This window comes from Corvus moneduloides, chromosome 1, assembly GCF_009650955.1.
Source record: "Corvus moneduloides isolate bCorMon1 chromosome 1, bCorMon1.pri, whole genome shotgun sequence".
Classification (NCBI taxonomy): domain Eukaryota; kingdom Metazoa; phylum Chordata; class Aves; order Passeriformes; family Corvidae; genus Corvus; species Corvus moneduloides.
Genome location: NC_045476.1, coordinates 162,652,427 through 162,673,010, shown reverse-complemented (window position 1 = coordinate 162,673,010; position 20,584 = coordinate 162,652,427).

Sequence of the window (20,584 nt, the reverse complement as noted above, 5' to 3'; positions counted from 1 at the left end):
GGGATCACATGCCCTTTCCTGACCTCACATGCTGCATTCAGTTAGAGTGCCAGAGCATCACCATTTGTGAGCAGCCAGCTTCTCAGGAAGGAAGCCTGGATTCTGTAGGAAGGATTGAGTCCTGCAGGAGTAGGATCTCCTCTGAAAGGTAAAATTCCCAGCAGTCACTCAGGTCCCTTCCAAGCCTATGGCCTCCCAACTTCTTCTCCTTCTTGCTCACCTGAAACCAAGACCCCAGCACTTAGACTCTACTCTCCACCTTCTTGACCCTGCTCTCCCTGATTCCTAGTCCTTTTGAAGAGCAGCCTTTCCTATATCTAGCCCATAAACCTCACCAGACTTCTTTTTCTCTCCCATGCCTTCTACATCCTCCATGGTCCAAACCTTGGGTGTTTTAGAGCCAGCCCATCCCAACATAGGGAACCATTTGGGTTACTCCTGCTCTTATGGGATCAGATGTGACAGCAGTGAACACAACAGAAAAGCTCTTCACTGAAGGAAATACAGGGAGTTCAGATCTAATGACTGGGAACCATTTCAAGTATTAATCATTCTTTGTTGTTCTTTATCCAAATTGAAGCTAAATCTTAATCTCCTTAATCCCACTATTTCCATGTGAAAGGTCTGCAGGCAATATGGGAGATAAACTCATTTATTTCTCTTAGAAGTTATGTCAAGGAGCACGATGGGAAGATCTGCATAGGCAGGAATTTTTAGGTACAGTCCCCCAGGGTGTGAAAGCTGTGTTCTTTTTTCAAACCTGATTAATTGCATCAGCTGGGCACATTACAGACACCATTTTCCTGAAGTCTACAGTGTATTCCCTGGGCCACAGCTGCTGCTTCTGCCACTACTAGCTATTTGTGGAGTGATTGCATCTGACAAATAGCAATGGGGAGACATTTTGGGAATGACTCAAAGGCAATTGCACATCCAATTTTATATCCAAGGACAGCTTTTCACTGGTTACAGAAATATGAATGGATGAGACTTACTCCCACTGCAGCACTCTCTTGGAATCTTGTCACATCCTAAGCCATGAGTATCCATCACCCTTCAGCATTTCTCTGCTCCAGGGGCAATGACTATCAAGCCCTCAGCACATTTCTTGGGTTTCTCCCAGACTGGTGACAGTGTGCTGGGTTTGGATGTGTCTATTTGTCCCTGAAGAAGCTGCTAGTGATTGATGTCTCCTACCTGAGATATCTTTGTGAGTCACCAGGATTTACTAACTGGCTTTTCTTTTCCAATCTGGGTGTCTTGAGACATTGCACGTAGCTGTGCTGGGATCTTGCTGATTTGCTCATCTAGTGGCCATCTACACCTGCCATTTTTGCAGCCCTCTGCTGTTTGTCCCTTCTGGTGCTTCTACCTCAATCCTCATCCAATTTCCATTCTTTCCAGTCGCAACATTTCCATTATTACTCCCCAACACACACAAAATCCCTTCTCTCGCTGACAGCACAACAACACCTTCATGATGGGACAAGATGCTGCTACATAGGAATCTGCCCACACAGACCTCATCATCTGAGACATTTCAAACACAGTCCCAAGTTCCTGTGGGAAATACTGCAGGATCAACAAATTCAGGCTACTGCTCTTCAAATCCTTTCACTAGAAACAGCTGTAAACTTTTAGCCACTCTGGTGTAATCAACCAAGAAACACCATGAGCCAAGGGTTGCATGTTCACGCAGAGCTGTTCCTAGGGGAACATTTCTCTTTCCTGGTAGAGATTGGTGTGAATTTATCCCAGGGAGAGCTAAGACAACAATAACCCTGCCTTCCTCCCCTCCAGAACCATTCCACAAAGCAGAAGCTCTCTCTGCCCCATCCTGGGGAGGTCTGTAACATGCTCCATGTCCACCAGTTTCACAGCACATGGCACTGCTGGGCAATTTGTGGAGTGGTTAAGGGGATCCTTACATTGTAGTGATGAATTATCCATAGTGAGCAACCAGCCTGGCAATACTGAGTGCTCAAGCTCCATCAGGGTGATGAGAATTGAGGCTATTTCCCTTCACATCCAGTCCTTTCTGCAGCACTATCCAAAGCCCATTCAGGAAATGAAACAGCAAGCGGCAGATGTCAGTAGTGCAACTTGCAAGCTGCAACGTTGCTGAGCTTCAGATACAACCCCAGAGCTGGCATAATCCCCAAACAATTAAAAATGGATCTTCAGTGCTCCATTTCCAAAGCACCCAGGATATGAATTACTGGTGACAGAACATCGGTCAGGGTGGGATATGGCCACAGTAGTGACTCTCCTGCACCTGCAGGACCCACCTGCTAATGGGAACCGAGAGAACCCTCGTCCCTCACTGTGGGTAAAGTTGCCCCTGTCACCACATCCCTGCTACCCCTGCACAGAGAATCATTGAATCACAGAATCATTTAGGTTGAAAAGGACCTCTACAATCATTTACAGCCATTAACCCAGCACTGCCAAGTCCATCACTAAACCATGTCCCTAAGTGCCACATCTACACATCTTTTAAATACTTCCAGGTATGATGACTCCATGGCTTCCAGGGGCACCCTGTTTCGATGCCTGACCACATTGCTCAAAACCCCATCCAGCCTGGCCTTGAACACTTCCAGGAATGGGGCAGCCACATCTTCTCTGGGCAACCTGTGCCGGGGCCTCACCACCCTCATAGTAAAGAATTTCTACCTAATATCTAATCTGTCATCTTAAAGCCATTCCCTCTTGTTCTATCACTGCCTTTGTCAAAAGTCCCTCTCCAGCTCTCCTGTAGCACCTTTAGGTACTGGCACACTGCTGTAAGGTCACCCTAGATCTTTCTCTTCTCTAGGCTGAAAAACCCCAACTCTCTCAACCTGTCTCCATATGAGAGGTACTCCAGTCTTCTTAGCATCTTCATGGCCTCCTCTGGACTCACTCCAACAGGTCCACATCCTTCTAATGTCAGGGACTCCAGAGCTGGATGCAACACTCCAGGTGGAATCTCACAGAGCAGAGCAAAGAGGCAGAATCACCTCCTCACCTGCTGCCCTCACTGCTTTTGTAGCAGCCCAGGACACGGGGGGTTTCTGGGCTACCCGTGCACATTGACAGCTCATGTCCAGCCTCTCATCCACCAGCACACCAAGTCCTTCTCCTCAGGGCTGCTCTCAATCCATTCTATGCCCAGACCACATTTGTGTTTAAGAATGCCCCAAAACACATGCAGGACTGTGCACTTGGCCTTGCTGAACTTCATAAAGTTCGCACAGTAATGGTAATTAATAGTAGATACTAACACCTGTTTTCACTTCCACTGTTATGAATATTAATGATAGTAGTTGATGTTATTCCTCTGTCAATTAGAAGAATAATAGAGTTATTGCTGATATTATATGCTGTTGTCATTGACCTGTAACCCTGAAGCACCTCAGAGTGCTCATCGTGGGCAAGGACACCCCTGTTCTAGGCTTTCTCTGAGCCAAGCCAGCCATGGTGGCCTGAGCCTCAAAGCACAAGCCAAGAGGCTGCTTGAGGAGATGCTTGGAGGGAGGTGAAGAGGTGGGGACATGAGACATGTCAGCACCCTGGCATGGTGAAAGCAAGCAAGTTGAGAAGTCAGGAGATCCAGAAGCGTTCCCCATCTCCGTCACAACCTTCCTGCATGACCTCCAAGGAGGTATTTGGAAAGCCACTGGAGACAGGAGGCAGACGCAGCTCACAATGCTTAATTGCAAGTGTCTCCTTGTGTGTTAATGCCTGATCTCACATTACAGCCACCAAGGAGCTCATCAGCACTGTCAGCGCAGACTAATTAGCAATTTAACTGAGTGAATGTACAGCCAACCCATTTGCCTAAACATAAGCACCACACATTATTTCAGATGCTTAGAAGTATCTCTGACTAAAACCCACTGAATCTCTTCATGGTACAGCTCCCCACCAGCTACACGGAGATGTTACAGCTCGCTCCTCTATAGCCAGGTGTTCTGACATGCCACCCCTCACAATTAGAGGAGCCCAGAGCTCTGTGCTCGACTGAGAGACATCAGTTATATCAGTCACAACATAAGAGTTTTGCTTTGTGGCAAGGTCACAATGCTCAACACCTGATTAACTCAGTTCTGGGTTTCTATATGAATCTCACATCTGGATGGAAATCTCAAGATGAGCCAAACACTACATCTATATTTTTTGATATATTTACATACTTCAACCCATCCTGGAAGCTTATAAGTTATGTGAATGTTGGGGCCCTCCCCCCTGCCATGGGGTCCTGGGAGAGGGGCCCTGGGGGGGAGGCACGGGGTTTCCCTCGCCCCTGGTCAGCCTCGTTCCCCATCGGTTGTTTTGTGTTCCCCTGCACGGGCAAGGACCCTGGGGTCCCGTAATTGCAGCAGCTCCTCGGCAGATCCCGGCCATGCGGCTGGAGAAACAAACATCTCTGAAACATCTATCAAGAATCGGTCCATAGATATTTCTTTTCCACGGGCCTCGTTGTCTGATACATCGTGTTGCAGTATCCGTACTGTAACATGTGAATGAGAAGACAGCCCAGCTACATGTGCTGACCACATCTCTAACAGTGATTCACTGTTCCAGTCAGGAACATTGCAGAAACCAGTGTTGGTCCTGCTGGCCACCCTCTGCTCCCCAGGAGTGACGCATGACAAATGAAACTCCTTGTCCTTCCCCCAGGTCTGCCACAGGTTGTACTAGACCTTCCAGTGTCCACTCCAACTTGAATTACCCTGCAATCATAGACTCCTGAAACAAAGCATGGATGCACTATGTGAACATTGTGCCCACCAGTGTGGCCTCATGTCAGGAAGGGTTCTTTAAGAGGCAGTTTTTTGTTGATTCTGGAATAACACCAGTTGTGCCATTTGTCCTTCTCTCATATCTTCTCTGTGCCAGGAGGCCTGGGGGGCTCTGCCTTGACAGCAGACCTCAGGTTGCCCTGGCCAGACCTGGCTGTGGAACCCCTGCCAAGGCAGAGTGGCTGGGGCACACCACCGCCTCCATCCAGCTCCGAGCAACAGCACAGCGGGCCCAGAGCGTTGTCTTTGGTCACCCTCCAGCAGGTGATTTACCTTCCTGCTTCTGAACAGGGGTTTTGGCAACAAGACCCATGATCAGTATTTATTTGTGAGTCAGACAGATAAATAACAGTTAGCCCATGTCCAGAAAACAGCAACAGAACTGGGGAAGGGTCTGGAGCATAAATTGGGTGAGGAACAGTTGAGGGAGTTGGGGGGGCTCAGCCTGGAGAAAAAGAGGTTCAGGGGTGATCTTCTTGGTCTCTACAACTCCCTGAAAGGAGGATGTAGCCAGGTGGGGGTGGGTCTCTTCTCCCGAGTAACATGTGACAGGACAAGAGAAAATGGCCTCAAGATGCACCAAGGGAGATTCCGTTGGATATTACGCAAAATTTCTTCACAGAAGGGGTAGTCAGGCATTGGAACAGGCTGCTCAGGGAAGTGGTGAAATCACCATCCCTGAAGGGATTCAAAGGACATGTAGATGTGGCACCTGGGGAGATGATTTAGTTATGGAGTTGGCAGTGCTGGGTTGATGTTTGGACTCAATGATTTTAGAGGTATTTTCCAACCTATATGACTCTATCGATTCTATTTCAGCTGCCTTTCCTTATGTGCTTCATTAAGCTGGTGACTTTGAGCTCTGGGCTATGGCTACACAACCAGCCTGGATCCCCATCCCAGGAGTTAACATTGGTGATGGTTGTTGGATGGAGCTTGTGATTTCCTCCTCCTGGCCCAGGGCCATGGGAAGGACTTTGGTACCCAGTGCCCTGTTTAATCATTTACAGCTGGACAAAGGTGGGGTAGACATGGTGTCGTGCTCTCAGTGCCTGGGGAGGTGTCACACCGGAGCGTCTCCCAGCCTGCCCATCCTGCTCCTGCAATCCCACATGAGGCCGATCCGGGGACTCACCCCTGCTGTGGCAGAGCTCTCCGGGAAGGCTGAGTTATTTCGAGGGGGTTTCAAAACACTGTTTACTCCACATCTAGCCACAGATCTCCCAGGTAATGCCATTCCTTTGCTTCACACTATGTGCCTACTTGACCCACACCCAGTTCTTTTCCCTCCCCACCCAAGGAGAAATTAACGCCTTCCCACCCACAGCAAGACTCCCTGTCACACCCAGGGAGCCCTGGCCTTTCCCTGGTGATACAATCTCTGTCCACAATGCTGACACTCGCTCTGAGTCCCAAAATGTGCCTGTGGGCATCCCAGTCCATCCCTTGGGGTCAGGACCACCTCTGCAGTTCCCTTCCCCCCTGCCATGCACTGGGGGCATTCACATTCCTAGTGGGTGCTCCATGCACGTCATTCCCTGAATCCTGCACTCACAGTCTCAGAGCCCCAAGCACTGCAAACACTGTGGGAACAAGAGCATCGGTAAGACATAAACAAGAAAACTGTAAGAAACCCTGTGTGTCACTGGTGGGAGGGCCTTGTTTCCAAAGTAACTGGGTGGATCTTCAAACCATTGAAAGCAGGATTGGGAAGGACACGAGGAGGGGACCTTGTCCCTCCCTCTGCCCCAAGGCAAGATCAAGCATGCCTGAACCAGTCCTGAGAGCTCTCAGTTTAACCTGCCCTTGGAACATCCAGGCCCACAACATTTGTTGCCTCCAGCTCGGCCAAGTCCCTGCCTCAGTTTCCCTACCTGTAAGAGGAGGAATGGCCAGAACCAGAGGATCCATTGCTCTTTTACTGGAGAGGAAAGAAGTGGGGAGGGAAACCTTTGGCTGGTGATTGATGATTCACAAACATCTGATGAAAAGCAGTAAATAAGCCTGGAGTATTGTGTACCTATGGGCAGGGACTGTGATCAGATTTCCAAAGGATACCAGGTATCTACTTTTAACTTGCAGCAAGCCTTGCTTTTTTATTTTATTGGGCATGGAGAAGTGTAGGAATCACAGAGCTGGACTTCCTAAGAAAGGTCAACATTGGGTAGATTAGGCCAGCATCCTACTGCAGTCAGGAGAGTGGCAAGATGATTATTATTTGTGTCCAACACTGCATATATCTGACACTCATGTGAGCACATGATTCCAACTACACTCAAAAGGGTGTTTTTAAAAGGGCAGAATTTTTATGACACTTACGACTTCAAGATTTGAACTCTACTTCCTTGAAAGACATCTTGAGCCTCGAAAACTGGTTATTGTGGGTCCAAGTCTCTGGTCAAGAAGAGTCTGTTTGGAGATGGGAGGTGGCAAAGGCTCCAACATGGGCTGGGGGTACCTTTGTGTGCTGGGGCTCATGCAGAGGCACAAACCTATTTCAGCTATCTAAAACCATGGATGGGCTGCACCTCTGCTGGAAAACATGAGGAGCCATGAACAAAAGGAGGCTGAAAACCAGGCTTTTAACCTCAGATGCTCTCCTGCACCATAACAGCATCACAACACACATCTCAGAAACCTCCAATTTGCCGAAGGAGCAGGGAGAAAAAAACAAAACTAAAAAGGATTTTTTTCTCAAATTTTAACAATAGTTTTGGCACCTGCCAGAGCAAACTTAGCTGAAGTTGATTTGGTGTCCTGTATCTTATTATGTTCCTAATTTAGCTCTGAAGTCACTGCTTCAGCAAGTGACTTGATACACTAAACCTGTGTCATTAAATCATCTCGCAGCTCTCCAGGGAACAGATAAGATTCAGGATGGCCTCTCAGCATTACTGTGCAATTTAGGTCTGTTTAATTCCCTTTAGCCGAGAAATATGATGAAAATGTATCTAGGAGACCAGTAATCAGCCATACAGCTTCTATTCTTGACAGATGCACAAGCCCAGCTTTCCGCTGGTAGTAATTGCTGAGACCTAGGACCTCATGATTTATCCAAGGCTCTTAAGAGCTTGATGTCTGCTGTTCTTCCAGCAAGGAAATGCAAAGTTTAAATATAAAACTTGCCTTGAAAAGTTCTGTGCAATCCAATCAGCCAGTAAATTTCTTACAGATGATAGCACACTGATCCTGGTGTAATCCAATGTTTCATAAATGTCTTAGAAGATTAAGGCATCATTTTCTGCCCAAATGACAGAGGAGATTCACATGTCTGCAGAGTAAACACTGGCAACAGTCTTGCATAAGAGCCAGCAATATTGTTAAAATTCTCCTCTGTGCTGCCTTACAAGGGCAATTACATAACCAGAAGCCTTCAACTATCAAAATAAAACGTTTTCATTAAACAAGATGCTGTATTGTAAGTGCACAAACACACATCCATGGGAAGGAAGGGAAGGTGGCTGAATTGCATTGTCTGACTGACCTGGAAGGAGGATTTTAACCCTGCAGTGACTCACCCCTGCTGGCTATTCTCTTTGGTTGATTTCTAGCTCTGACTCATGAATCATAGACCCCAACATGCCAGACACTGTGCGTACAGTCACACATGTCCCATCCTTTATAACAGGCAAGGGTTGTACCTGCAGAGGAGAACGGGTCAGAGCAAGACTCTGGCTGAAAGACCTGCAGGTGCAGAACTGCCAAAGAAACCTCATCAGATACTTGCCAAAATTTATCCTGCTCACCCAAGCTCCATTAGGGACTGGTAGTTCTGCTGCTCCCTCTGCCAGAGGGTCCCATAGTTCCCAGTTTATCCTAAGCTGCAGTGAGATCTGCGAGTTAGGGCAATTCCTGTCTGAATCCTAAGGTGACAGTAGACAGGAGCAGGTGTCTGCATGTGACCTTTCATCCAGATTCCATAGCATCCAAGAGGAGACTTTCCCTAGGATGAGATGTCCTGGGCAAGCCTGTTTCCCTCTGACTGTGGTGGGTGAAACTGTCACAGTCTGCAACACCTCTGCATCAGTTCTAAAACAGATACAGCAGTGGTCACCTTTGTCACCACCTCGTGGTACTACACATAGCAGCTGTCCCAGGAAAAAGCACATCAGGAGCCATATACGTGTCCTGAAGAACCATGTCCAGTTATAGAACCAGCAAATGTGCCAACTCACCTGGAATAAAAGATCTCTGCTGTCTGCTCCCTAACAAGAGACCCTGGGAGAGCCTGGGCTTGCTCCCTCACAGGAAAGCTGTAGCATCTCTTATCCTCACTGGGACTTTCTCTTGAGCCTGGTAGCTCAGATTAGGACAAATATAGTGTCCTCAAGGGAGATAAGGACAAATCGTGCAGGGGCTCTGAGGATGCCCATCAGGAGTTGGGATGAGCCTCATGTCTCTGTTCTTCTTATTGCCATCCATAGTGCAGCTACAAGGGGAAAATTAGGGACAGAAAGGACCGGATTCAATGTACATGATCTCCTCTGAGACAGCTGAGGAGGGATGTAATTCACTGAAGTGCCTTCCCTCAGCGGGAGAAACTTTCCTGACCACTGATAATGAAATAGCAGGAAACAGTATTTTCCTGCTCAGAGCTGGCAAGCACACAGCACAGAGGGGGAATTTTTGGCAGAATTCCTCTCAGAGAGTAGAAGGCAACATGATAATTGGATGAAGGCAAATGGGAAGCAAGGAGAAGGAGGCCATGATGGCAAGGTCAGAGTCTGCAAGACAGCTCAGGACAGTTGTGAACTGGAAAGGGAAGGGAAGCAAGCACAAGGAAAAAGAGATTGAACGAGGAATAACTGGGACAGGAACTAGGGGCAGGACATGGGTATCGCCAGAGAGTGCCCACCAGGGGCAGACATACAACAGACATACAGCACAGCTGTGACCTGCTGGTGTGTCTGGGGCTCCTAAAGGGACCATCTTACCTACAGAGCAAAAACATAAAACAAGATGAGTTTATTTCTGAAAAGATCCCACCACATATTTAGGCTTATCCACTTCTGATCTAAAAGTCCATGTTATCTTTCACTGCCATTTCTCTGACTTCAACTCAGGCCTCTTGGGTTTCAAGGCTGAAACAATGCAATGTTATAAGAACCACAGAATGGTTTGGGTTGGAAAGGACCTTCAAGATTATCTCATTCCAACCTCTCTACCATGAGCAGAGGCACTTTCTACTAGACCAAGTTTCCCAAAGCCCCATCCAACCTGGCCTTGAACACGTCCAGGGATGGGGCAGCCACAGCTTCTCTGGGCAACCTGTGCCAGAGCCTCACCACCCTCACAGTAATAAATTTCTTTCTAATATCTTATCTAAACCTTCCCTCTTTCAGTTTAAAGCCATTGCCCTTTGTCTCCCTGTTCCCCCACCACAACCCATCCAGCTTCAATACTTTCCTTGACAAAATAAATCCCTGCTTCTGAGGCCGTAGCTGGATGTCATGAGTGGCAAAAGGAGTTGATTTAACCAGCACAGCTACCAAGGCTGGAGGACACTGCTGTGGTCCTCCCTCCCATCACCAGCATGACCCAGGCCACAAAGCCACAAAGCCAAAAAGCCATCCTCCTGCAGTGGCAGTTTTTGAGGTCTCTCAGCTCATCCAGTCCAAGACTCACAGACTGGGGAACTACAAGGGCAACAAGGTATGGGAGAGGACCTAAAAAAACCCTGAAAATCATTCACTGCAATGAACAAGCTGTCCTTGGAGAAGTGGATCAATGAAACCTGCTTTAAAGAGATTGGAAGGGTTTTTACAGAGAGATTGTGGAGACTTTTAGAAACTTCTGCTCTGAGGTAATATGTAGTGTCCTCATAGCATTGTATTTCCATTACTGGAGGCACTGAAGGAGACTTTTCGTTTATCCAGCAATTAATATTTGCAAAAGTGTAGGAATTTTTGGTATCTACAATCTTTGGCACTTCACCAGACTTGGCTGAAATGGGAAAGGATTCAAAGGTATGGAAGAGTGAAGGGGGGAAAGCACATCAAGAGAAAGCCAGGCAGTATTAGCTTCTTATCTCCAGCACATAAGAAATCAACATCGTTTAGCTACTGACTGTGGCATCCTGCTATCGCAGCAACTGGCCTTGAAAGGTATGAAAAGATGGCTCAGTCATTTCAGAGGTTCAGGATGATTTTGCCACTTCCTATCAGCATTTTCAGGAAAAGCTGGGTACCCAGTGGGAGGAGGAGAGCAAACACAAGGCGATTGTCTGAGTAACTTTCACGTACGTTCACACAGGCAGCTGTGCAGTGAATAGACCCATTGAAAGTGTTTCAAAGCTGGGCACGAGATTGGTTGCAGAAAACAAACTTTTTGTTGGAAAGTATTAGCACTGGAACTAAATACCTGTTGTGCTCTGCCCATGGCAAGGCAGCAGCTTATCTCCTCAGCAGCGAGAAAGCAACACAACCCCTCCAGCAAAACAGCAAACAGCAGCAGGATTAATCAGTAACACCCAAAAAGGAGACAGTGCAGGAACAAGCTGTTACTACTGTACTCAGAGGCCAGACCTGCTCTAGGAAGCCACTTTCAAGCACTCTAGGATGAGACAAAAAAAGGCTTTTAAGATCAATTACTCTTTGCAAAAGATCCCTTGTGATGGAGTTTCCATGTGTCTAGGGAAGGTAACACATAGGTTGTGTTGGGAGCTGGGGGCACCATTCGTCCTCTGAGTCCCAGTAGGGTTAACACAATGCTTGGGACAGTAAAAATATCAGAGCCTGCACTAGGCAGAAGAAAAAAATACAAGGAAAACTGCTGATCCTGCAGCCAAGGGGATTGAAAAGCTGAACTGACTTAGAGCAGGTCACTTCTACAGTGCTTGGAACTGCCTTCAAATTATCCGGTCAAATGAGCGTTAGATAAGCAGAGTCCTTCTGGGCCTTCGGGGGAATTCAGACAAGAGGGTTATTCAGCAGCTGGGTGATGACTAAAACTTTCTGAGGCAGGTGGGGGATAAAACCCTGCTTGGAACCGAGACTCAGCTGGTGCTGGAGGGCTGGCTGGGAGGGTGCCCAAGGGAACCAGGGTGGCTGAGCTGGGACAAGGTCAGGGTCTGTGTCTGTGTCTGTCCTGCCCAGTCACATCCCCTAGCTCTTTGAGGAACCTGATTTCAAGAAAGGGTTTTTTTGCTTGGGTTTGTATTTCTGTCAGGTTTTCTAAGCGGCCAGGAAATCCCCTTATGCAATCGCTATGCATGACTGTAACTCTGCTCCTGACCAACAATTTTTACCTTGCCAATGCAGGACTTTCAGAAGGCCAAAGAAAGGTTTTTTCAACATGTGATGTGAAAATGGGTGGGTGAGGAGAGTGAGGTGTTGGGGATCAAAAGGTTTAAGCAAAGCATGGGATCACAGTCTCTCTGTCCCCTCCATAACACCAGGGGAGAGGACACGTCCCTGTAGAAAAGCTGGAGGCTGCCCACCCTCAAACACACCTCAGATTGCGAAGGACAGGAGATGGAGAGAATTTCCATCTAGTGGGGATCATTTCTGCCTGCCTGCAGCCAGGGCCGGGCCTGCTCTGGGACCATGGCGAGCACTCTGAGGCCTTGTGCAGACGAGGGACATGGAGAGAACCACATCTGCTGTCTGGCAAAGGGCTATCCTTGGAGATAGCCTGGCTGGGGATGGAGAGGGCTGGGAGACAGGAGTCTGGCTGCCGACAGTGCGTCACTGCAGAGCTGGGCAAGCTGCCTGTTCCCTAATGCCTCCACTCCTGGCAGAAACTGGGATACAGCTCTGTCCCCACACTGGGCTCTGAAATCAACTGAAGGAGGCAGGAGTTGTTCATTAGCCATCCCAAGCCTGTCACATCCCTGTGACCCTTGAGAAGGGAAAGGGCACAGTTTCTCCTGCAGCCAGCAGGCACCAATGCCATGTACACAGCTGCTGATGATTCTAAGTGTATCAATAAGGTCAGTGAAGGACACTGAAGTCATTGCTCCCCCTTGTCTTTCCTTTCCTCTTCTTGTCAAAACAAAGACCTCTTTCGTGTGCTATCAGAGGACAAAGGAATAATTTAGGTCAGAAAGGTCCTCTGGGCATCTCCAATCCAATCTCCTTCAAACTTTGATCAGGATCTTACCTAGGTGACTTCTGGTTATTTCCAGGTGTGGAAATATCACAGTGTCCTGTGTTCCTGTCCCAGTGCTTACCCCTCTCCAAGTGAAAAAGGTTTCCTTTGCCATGCAAGGCTCCATAACAGAAACGTTCAGACTGGAGGGAACGTGGATGTTCTGTGTGGCTGCACCAGAAGGAATAAATGGCAGGGAAGGGCTACACAAGCAGCACATTCTGGTGGCACCTGGCAGAAGAAGCCAGGAAGATCCCAGCACATCTCAGGACACAAAGGCCAGGGAGTAAATCCTGGTGACTTTCAGATGGATGGAGAGGTTCAACTGGTGACATCCCTTGCTCTCCATGTCTTTGCAGGGAGCCCTGGACAGATGATTTGGACATGACTGTTTTGGTGCCAAACTGGTGGGTACATGTTGCTGCTTGTGGGCATGAAGGTCTGGATGCAATTAATGACAAGAACTTTTGTTTTGATTTGGGTTTAAAATGTAATCAACTCCCAACAAATATTGTTATTTTGTTATTTGTCAGATATCTGCGTGAGCAGAAAGAATAAGCTCCTGCACCTTTGGCAGCAAATCTTTAAGTATTTGCTGATGAGAACTAACTTTCTCCACTCCATTTCATGTGTCTCCTCTGCTCTGCCTGATAAATTGGCTCCCACATCTCCATCTCTGCTGAGCAAAAACTGATTAGGAGCAAACCTAAGAGAAACAAACAATAGAAGGTTCCTGCCAGTTTGGAGATGAAAGGGTGCTTTTAAATCATTAAGAAAATAAGTGAGGGGGGTTTTCTTTCTCCAAAGCAGGAGCCCAGATCAGCTTTTAATTATTTCTTCACCTCTACCAGCCCCCTTGGGAAGTTATTGCCCTGGCTGGTTGAGCTCATTGTGGCCCAGAAGCAAGAGCAGGAGGCTGCAAGACAGGATGTCTGGGCTCCCCTCTGGTTCTGTCCCTGGCCTGCTGTGGGAAACAGAGCTCAGCCCTGCTCCTGATGGGCCAAGCCTGCCTGAGGGGTGGGTTTATGCAGCTTATGTCACTGCAGCTGTGGTTTTCACTGACTGACCACTATGGCACTGTAATTCTTCCTTGTCTTCTGGAAGTGTCAGGAAGATTAGTTGGTGTTTGCTCAGTGCTGGACAGATGCAAGGGGAGGGGGAAGGTTCCAGCTCTTCCTTCTCACTAAGCAGATGCAATTATTTCTCATGTTTTCAAGGTCTGCCAGGATCCCTGTGCTTGTATTTGCCTCCTCCCCTCTTGTGGCCCTTGCAGACCAAGGTCCCAGAGCACAGCCTCTCCACCCAGCACAACAGGAACCTTCTACGGGAAAAATCAAGGTTCTTAAAAAGCTCTTCTCTTTCACATCTTGTTTTTGTGTCATCACAGAATCATAGAACGGTTTGGGTTGAAAGGGACCTTAAAGATTATCTTGCTCTAAACTCCCTGCCATAGGCAAGGGCACCTTCCACTAGACCAGGTTGCTCAGGGCCCCATCCAGCCTGGCCTTGAAGACTTCCAGAGATGGGGAAAACACAGCTTCTCTGAGAGACCTGTGCCAAGGCCTCACCACCCTGACAGTAAAGAATTTCTACCTAACATCTAACCTAAATCTGCCCTCTGTCAGTTTGAAGCCATTCCGCCTTGTCCTGTCACTGAGGGCCCTTGCCAAAAACTCCCTCTCCAGTTCTCCTATAGCCCTTTTAGGTCCTTACAGGAGCTCTAAGGTTTCCCCAGAGCCCCAGTTTCTCTTCTCCAGGCTGAACAACCCCAGCTCTAACAGCCTGTCTCCATAGCAGAAGTTCTCTATCCCTCAGAGCATCTTTTTGGCCTAGGCTCCACTCTGGACAAGCTGAGAAACATCGGCAAAGCTGACTTGGCCATCAGCGCTGGGGTATAAAAAGTTCCCCTGACAGCTCTCCGTGCCTTCCTCAGCTCTCTGTGCTAATGCAAGCAGCACAATTCCCCTTCCCTGAGACACTGTGGGGAGGAAATGAAAGTGGTGACACAGCACCACAGGTGACACACGCCCCAGTGCCACCACACCAAGGTGCAGAGCAGCCTGGCTGCCTTGCTCTGAGCACACTCTGCAATGCAGGTGCCTCTCTTCCAGGGGTGATCAGCCAAGAGCTGCACCAGCTCAACAGAACGAAGCCAAGGCACGACCTGCCTCTGGCAGGGACATCCCATTTGTCTCATCTATGGTCCTGCTGGCTTGTCATTCCCGATGCTGAGCACTGCCTGCATTCATTAAGCATCTCCTGATGCCTCCAGGTCTGGTCTGAGCTGGCAGAGAGTCTGCAGCAGGGCTCCTGTGTCCCACAGACCCCTTCTGCTGTGTGGGCACAGGTCAGGGTATAACACAGGCATAGCTTGTAGGAAGCACAGACAGACCATGTGTGGCCAAGCTGGTCAATCCTGCAGCCCCATGGGGTATGTCAAGAGCTCTGGTTTTGTGGCCATGGCCCATGCTTGGCAGATCTTCCCCTCCCACCACGTCCTGATCTCCCCAGCTGACACCCTTTCATGTTTTCCATTGCTCCACCCTTTCTCCAGCCACAGAACTGAAGTGAGCATATGTGCTCTGCTCCACTCTGCAGAGAGGTGTGGCCATTTCTCCAAGCCAACACTGCCATGGGGACAAACACTGCACTTTTAGTGAGCCCCATGGGCAATAACCACGGTGAGTGCAGAGAAACAGCAGCCAAGAAGCACCATGGCTCTGCACAGCTGAACTACTGTTTGAGGAATGAAGAAATCCCATTTTCCGTGACCCTGCATTTGCCCTGCTCCACTCCCTCTTTGCTGCCTGAAGCTTAGACATTGCCATGATTCATCCCCAGGAGCAAGAAGCAGGTTAGCTCTGAGTTACCTCTGAACCCTCACACAGCCCAGTGCTTGCAAAATTGCACATTGCCACCAGCTGAGCCAGCTGCTGCTGAGTGCTCAGCCAGACTCTGAGGCTCCTCTGTGCTGCAGACCAGCAGGGCTGTGGGGCAGGGATGCCCTCAGAGCAGAGAGGGGCAGGAATACAAAACCAGCAGCATTGCTTCAGGAGAGCAATACATATCTGGCTGCAGTGGGGAAAAGGGGATGAATAACTGGACTTGCTTCCAGCTAAAGGCTGACTTCAGTGAAGAGCATTTGACTTCATGCCAACCTCAGAGCCAGCAGATCTTAAGAGGGAAAAAAGCAACCCAACAACAAAAGTTCAAAGTGAAGCATTCCAGTACTTGGAAGGAGGTTTCATGAGGCCTTGACTCACAGGATTTTTTTAAACCTTATCCTTAGCATAACCGAAAGGAGGACAGGAATCTCAGCAGTTGAGGGGACCTTCATCTGGCCAAACAGGTCTGAAACCTTTCTGATGAGGAGGATTCTCAGGTGACCCAGCCCTGAGCAATCTCCTCCTGTGCTGGAGCCTCTGCTGGGGCAAGGTTCCTGCTGCTGCCAGACTTCCCAGCTTTGACAGAGGACAGCAGTATGAGGCATCAGGGAGAATTTATGCATCCATCTCCCTACCTTCCACCTTCTGGTCATGCTTCTGATTAAGCATTGTCTCCTCAAAGCCCAGGTTTCCCTCACCAAGCACGTATCTGGTGCTCTGCTCTGCTTTGTGTGTGTACATCCCAGTGCCAGGGGAGCAGCTCAGGAAGGGGGCCAGGAAATATGGGGGTGGGTAGGACGCCTGCAAGCTTTTCTTGCAGAGAAACAGGTGTGTTGCAGGCAGAGATATTGCATATCTACACGTCTCCCTCATTTGAGGCATCTTTCACTCAGCTGTTTGTGGTCAGCATAAAGTCAAGGCATGAGGATGGCTCCCTCAAAGTCAAAGTCTCCCCAAATTTATGTGCACAGGAAGCAGAGATTTTGTAAGCAATGCTGCAGAGCACCTCCTGGCCATGTAACAGACCCACAAAGCTTCTCATGACTCTGGGTAAGAGGGACCAGTGACCAGCTGCTGGTTCAGAGTCACAGGGTTTAAGGCACATGGGGTGAACAGTGCTCAGTAATCCACCCTCTTGCAAAACCCAGCACTGACCACTTCTGCTAAGCCCGCAATTTCCTTTTGAGCAATAATTTTGCTGTGTTGATTCAGAGATTTCCAGCAATGAAGAACCTACTGTGCACCAGCTACCCCAGGTGGCTGGTGACAGCGGTCAGCAGCTTCCACCAGTTAAAGCCAGGAGGGCAACAGACTGACTGAACACATCTGGCCTCTGCTCCACATCAATGGACATGGTTTGGTTTTCTCAGTGGGGCTGAAGTGTTGTTCACCCCTTGGAAAGTCTTTGCATCCACCTCATCCAGGTCAGCTCCTTAATTTCTGAACTGCATTGCTGCTTTGGGCACAGCTGTGTCTCATCATCCACAGTGGCCAAGAACAGCTGTGCTCTGTTCCCTACTCTGATCCCCTTGATTCCCCTCAAGGTCATGTTACACAAGATCTTCTCGGATGCTCAAAAACCAAGAGCCACCTCAGGGCCAGGAAAGGCCAAATCAACATCTGCTGGGCAAGTCTCTGTCAAAGAAATCATAGTAAGGGTGCAGGACAGACACAAGACTGTGGATGTTATTATCTGGGTGTACTTTTATTAGGACTCAACGTCATGTGCTCTCATAGCCTCCACTGACCCCCAGCACACACAATTTTGGTGCTCCTGGTAGTGCCAGCAGCCTGGGATCTCAGTTCCACTCATCCTCCCTTCTTGTAGGCTCATGGGTAGAGGCAGGCAATCTGTCCCCACAACACCTCATCCTTTCAGCCAGAGGCTGCTTTCAGCCTGGGGACAGCCACTTTCACGGCATTTGGGTCCAGTGTGCAACTTGTTCTCCCCAGGAGTGTCAGATCCCTGGAGATACTCTGGGCAACTGAGGTGCTCTGTGATGGAGGTGCAGGGGATGTGGAAAGCCTGGATATGCCTTGTCCTCGAGTCAAACCCCAGGCAAGCAGGTTGTTGAGTCCCTGTGAAAACCCACCACCAAGCTCTGATAAACCCAAACCCCTTAGGAGCCTCTTGCATGACCTCAGTGACCAACAAACTGCTGACCTCACCCCCATTTCCACCTCGGACATCCCCGTGGCCACTCCATCTCTGCTCTGGTTATCTCCCCAGGGTTTTCTGACTGAAGTCAAACCTCCTCCCCAGCATTCCGTGCTGTCAGAGACGTCACTTTGCCTTTCAGCTGCCAATTTCACGCGAATCTTTGATATGCCAGCACCTGCCAGGTGGGACACGGCAGGATCCCTGAGCAGTGCAAGAGCTGCAGGGATGATCCATGCAATGCCTGAATTGCAACCGGATCTGGAGAGGGAACACTAGCCTGTGAGATCTGACAGGCTCATAACAAACCCAGCTGGCTTGCACACACACCAAGCCCAAAACACCCCAGGCCACCCCCTCCCACCCTTCTGATACCATCACACCCCTCAGCAGTTAATTAAAAAAGGATTAAAGCAAGGCTGTAAGGACATGGGCGACACTGAGGTCAAGGGGTGCCTTGCAAACCTATGCCAAGCCCCACAGCTGGTGCTGGGACAGGGGGCTGCCTGCTGGTGACTCCAGCTTCTCCAAGAATAAGGCAAGTCTAATCCAAGACCCAGGCAACCTATCTGGGCTGCTTGCCTATGGCAGTGCTGCTCTGTACGGAGAGCTGCAGGGCAAGGATTGGGATGAGGGACATGGGAGCCTGCAGGGTAAGAGAGCAAGCAGTTATAGCTTGTTTGCCAATGCTTCCATGCTGTTCTGCTGGCCCTTCCCGGGTCTTCTGTTTGGCTGTGTCTCCTTCCAGAGCTCACACCATTATCGCACATGAGCCACGTGCACCCGTCCCAACCCTGGCAGTGAGGTTCATCTCATGCAAGCAGCTCTGTCACAACAGTACAGGCTGTTCCTGCCCGCTCCCTCTTTCTGAAAATATGAGTGTTTCACCGGGGCAGCGCTCAGAGGCTTTTTCCAGCCAGAGTGATGCCAGGTAGATAGGTCCTTCCCACATCCAGCCTCACAGAAAGCCCTGGGAATATGTGTGTGGATGAGGCACAATGCCAAGGAGTCCCTCATCTTACCTGGCCAAGGTGCCATGATCATGGATGCCTGGAAGTCACCTCTGCATGGAGATTGACCCTGGGATTAAAGCCTCAGTATCAGTGAGTTACACCTTCGGGGGGGACATTTTTTCACAAGGAGGTGGAAAATACCCTGGCTGACTCTGAGGACACTCCTACCCTGTTCAAAGGTTTTTGGGAGCAGACTCCATGACATAGCTGGGAAGCTCCCAGATGGAGAGAAGCAGAGGGCAAAGCTCAGCAGGAAGGGGAGGGGCAAATGGAGAGACTGAAAGATGCAGTTTGCTGGCACAGAAACAAAGCAACAGGTCCAGGTCTGAAACCCACCCCTGAGTGACAGGACGTGTTGTATGGTGGCAGGAGAAGAGATGTCTTAGGCTGGTGATGGACTGCACCAACATTCCTGTTGGGAGCCCTCTCAGCTTGTAATCACTGCATGAAGAACTGACCTGAAGGACACAAGTTGGCTCCTCAGCAGCAGCTTCATGTCCCATCCAAGCCTATAACATGGGGCCAGTCCCTGCAGGGAGGACAGGTGAGTCCATGGCACAGTAAGTGCTCCCCACTTCACCCAAAACACTCTCACATCCTCTAGCACATTTTGGTTCAGCCCCAAATCCACCTCTTTCAGAGTGGCTTGGCCATAACAAGGCTGAAGAGCTCAATTAAGTTCTTCGTGGTCTTTTTACCTCCTTCTCCTATGAAATCATTGCCTTTTCCTCCATCGCCTAAGGGACTCCTGCTCCTAGAGCCAGCTGCTCCATGCAGGACCTGACCTCTTTTTTAGGTCCTAAGTGTTCCCAGTCATAGAATCACAGAATGGTTTGGGTTAGAAGGGACCTTCAAGATCATCTCATTCCAACCTTCTGCCATGGGCACGGGCACCTTCCACCAGACCAGGTTGCTCAGGGCTCCATCCAGCCTGGCCTGAAACACTTCCAGGGATGGGGCATCCACAGCTTCTCTGGGCAACCTGTGTCAGTCCCAGTGACCTCAGTAATTGCTGCTGTCCCCTAACCAACCCATCCTGCTATCACCCAGCCTTGGAAAGTTTTCTCCCTTGTTACCTTGCATTTGCCAGAGAACGGCTGATTCATCCACTCTGCCTCAGGCATCCCACGCAGCCACTGATGATTGAGTTACTTAACAATTAAGCAGAGCCTTAAATCTTTGCAGCACTTAACATGTATTGACTAATTAATCCAAGCCTTATCTGAGGTAGGTTAGTTCAGTCTTGGGTGTATCTTCCAAACATGCCCACGGCCGCTTTGCGGGTCAAAGGCAGAGGGAGCTCTGCAGAGGTGATGGGAGGTCCACCATTCCCACCGCCCACCCTTCCAAGAGGGACCCATGGAGCACTGCCCTTCTGTGCTGTGACTTCAGAGGTCACTGCGCCCAGGGGACCATGTCCCCAGCCCAGGACTCTTGCCAAGCTTGTCCTTGAATGGCCTTTTCTCCTGCATCTTCTCTGGCCCTCCATGATTGCTTCATTCCCTGCTCTCCCACCCAGTGGGGCTCTGGGCACATCCAGCAACTGAAGCCAACTTTCTTGGACAAGCAACAAGTTGCCCGAGGCTCTGCCAGACCTCGAGTGCAGGTGGGATAAACCTTCCCCTGGGGTATAGCTGGCAGCTATCCATGAGT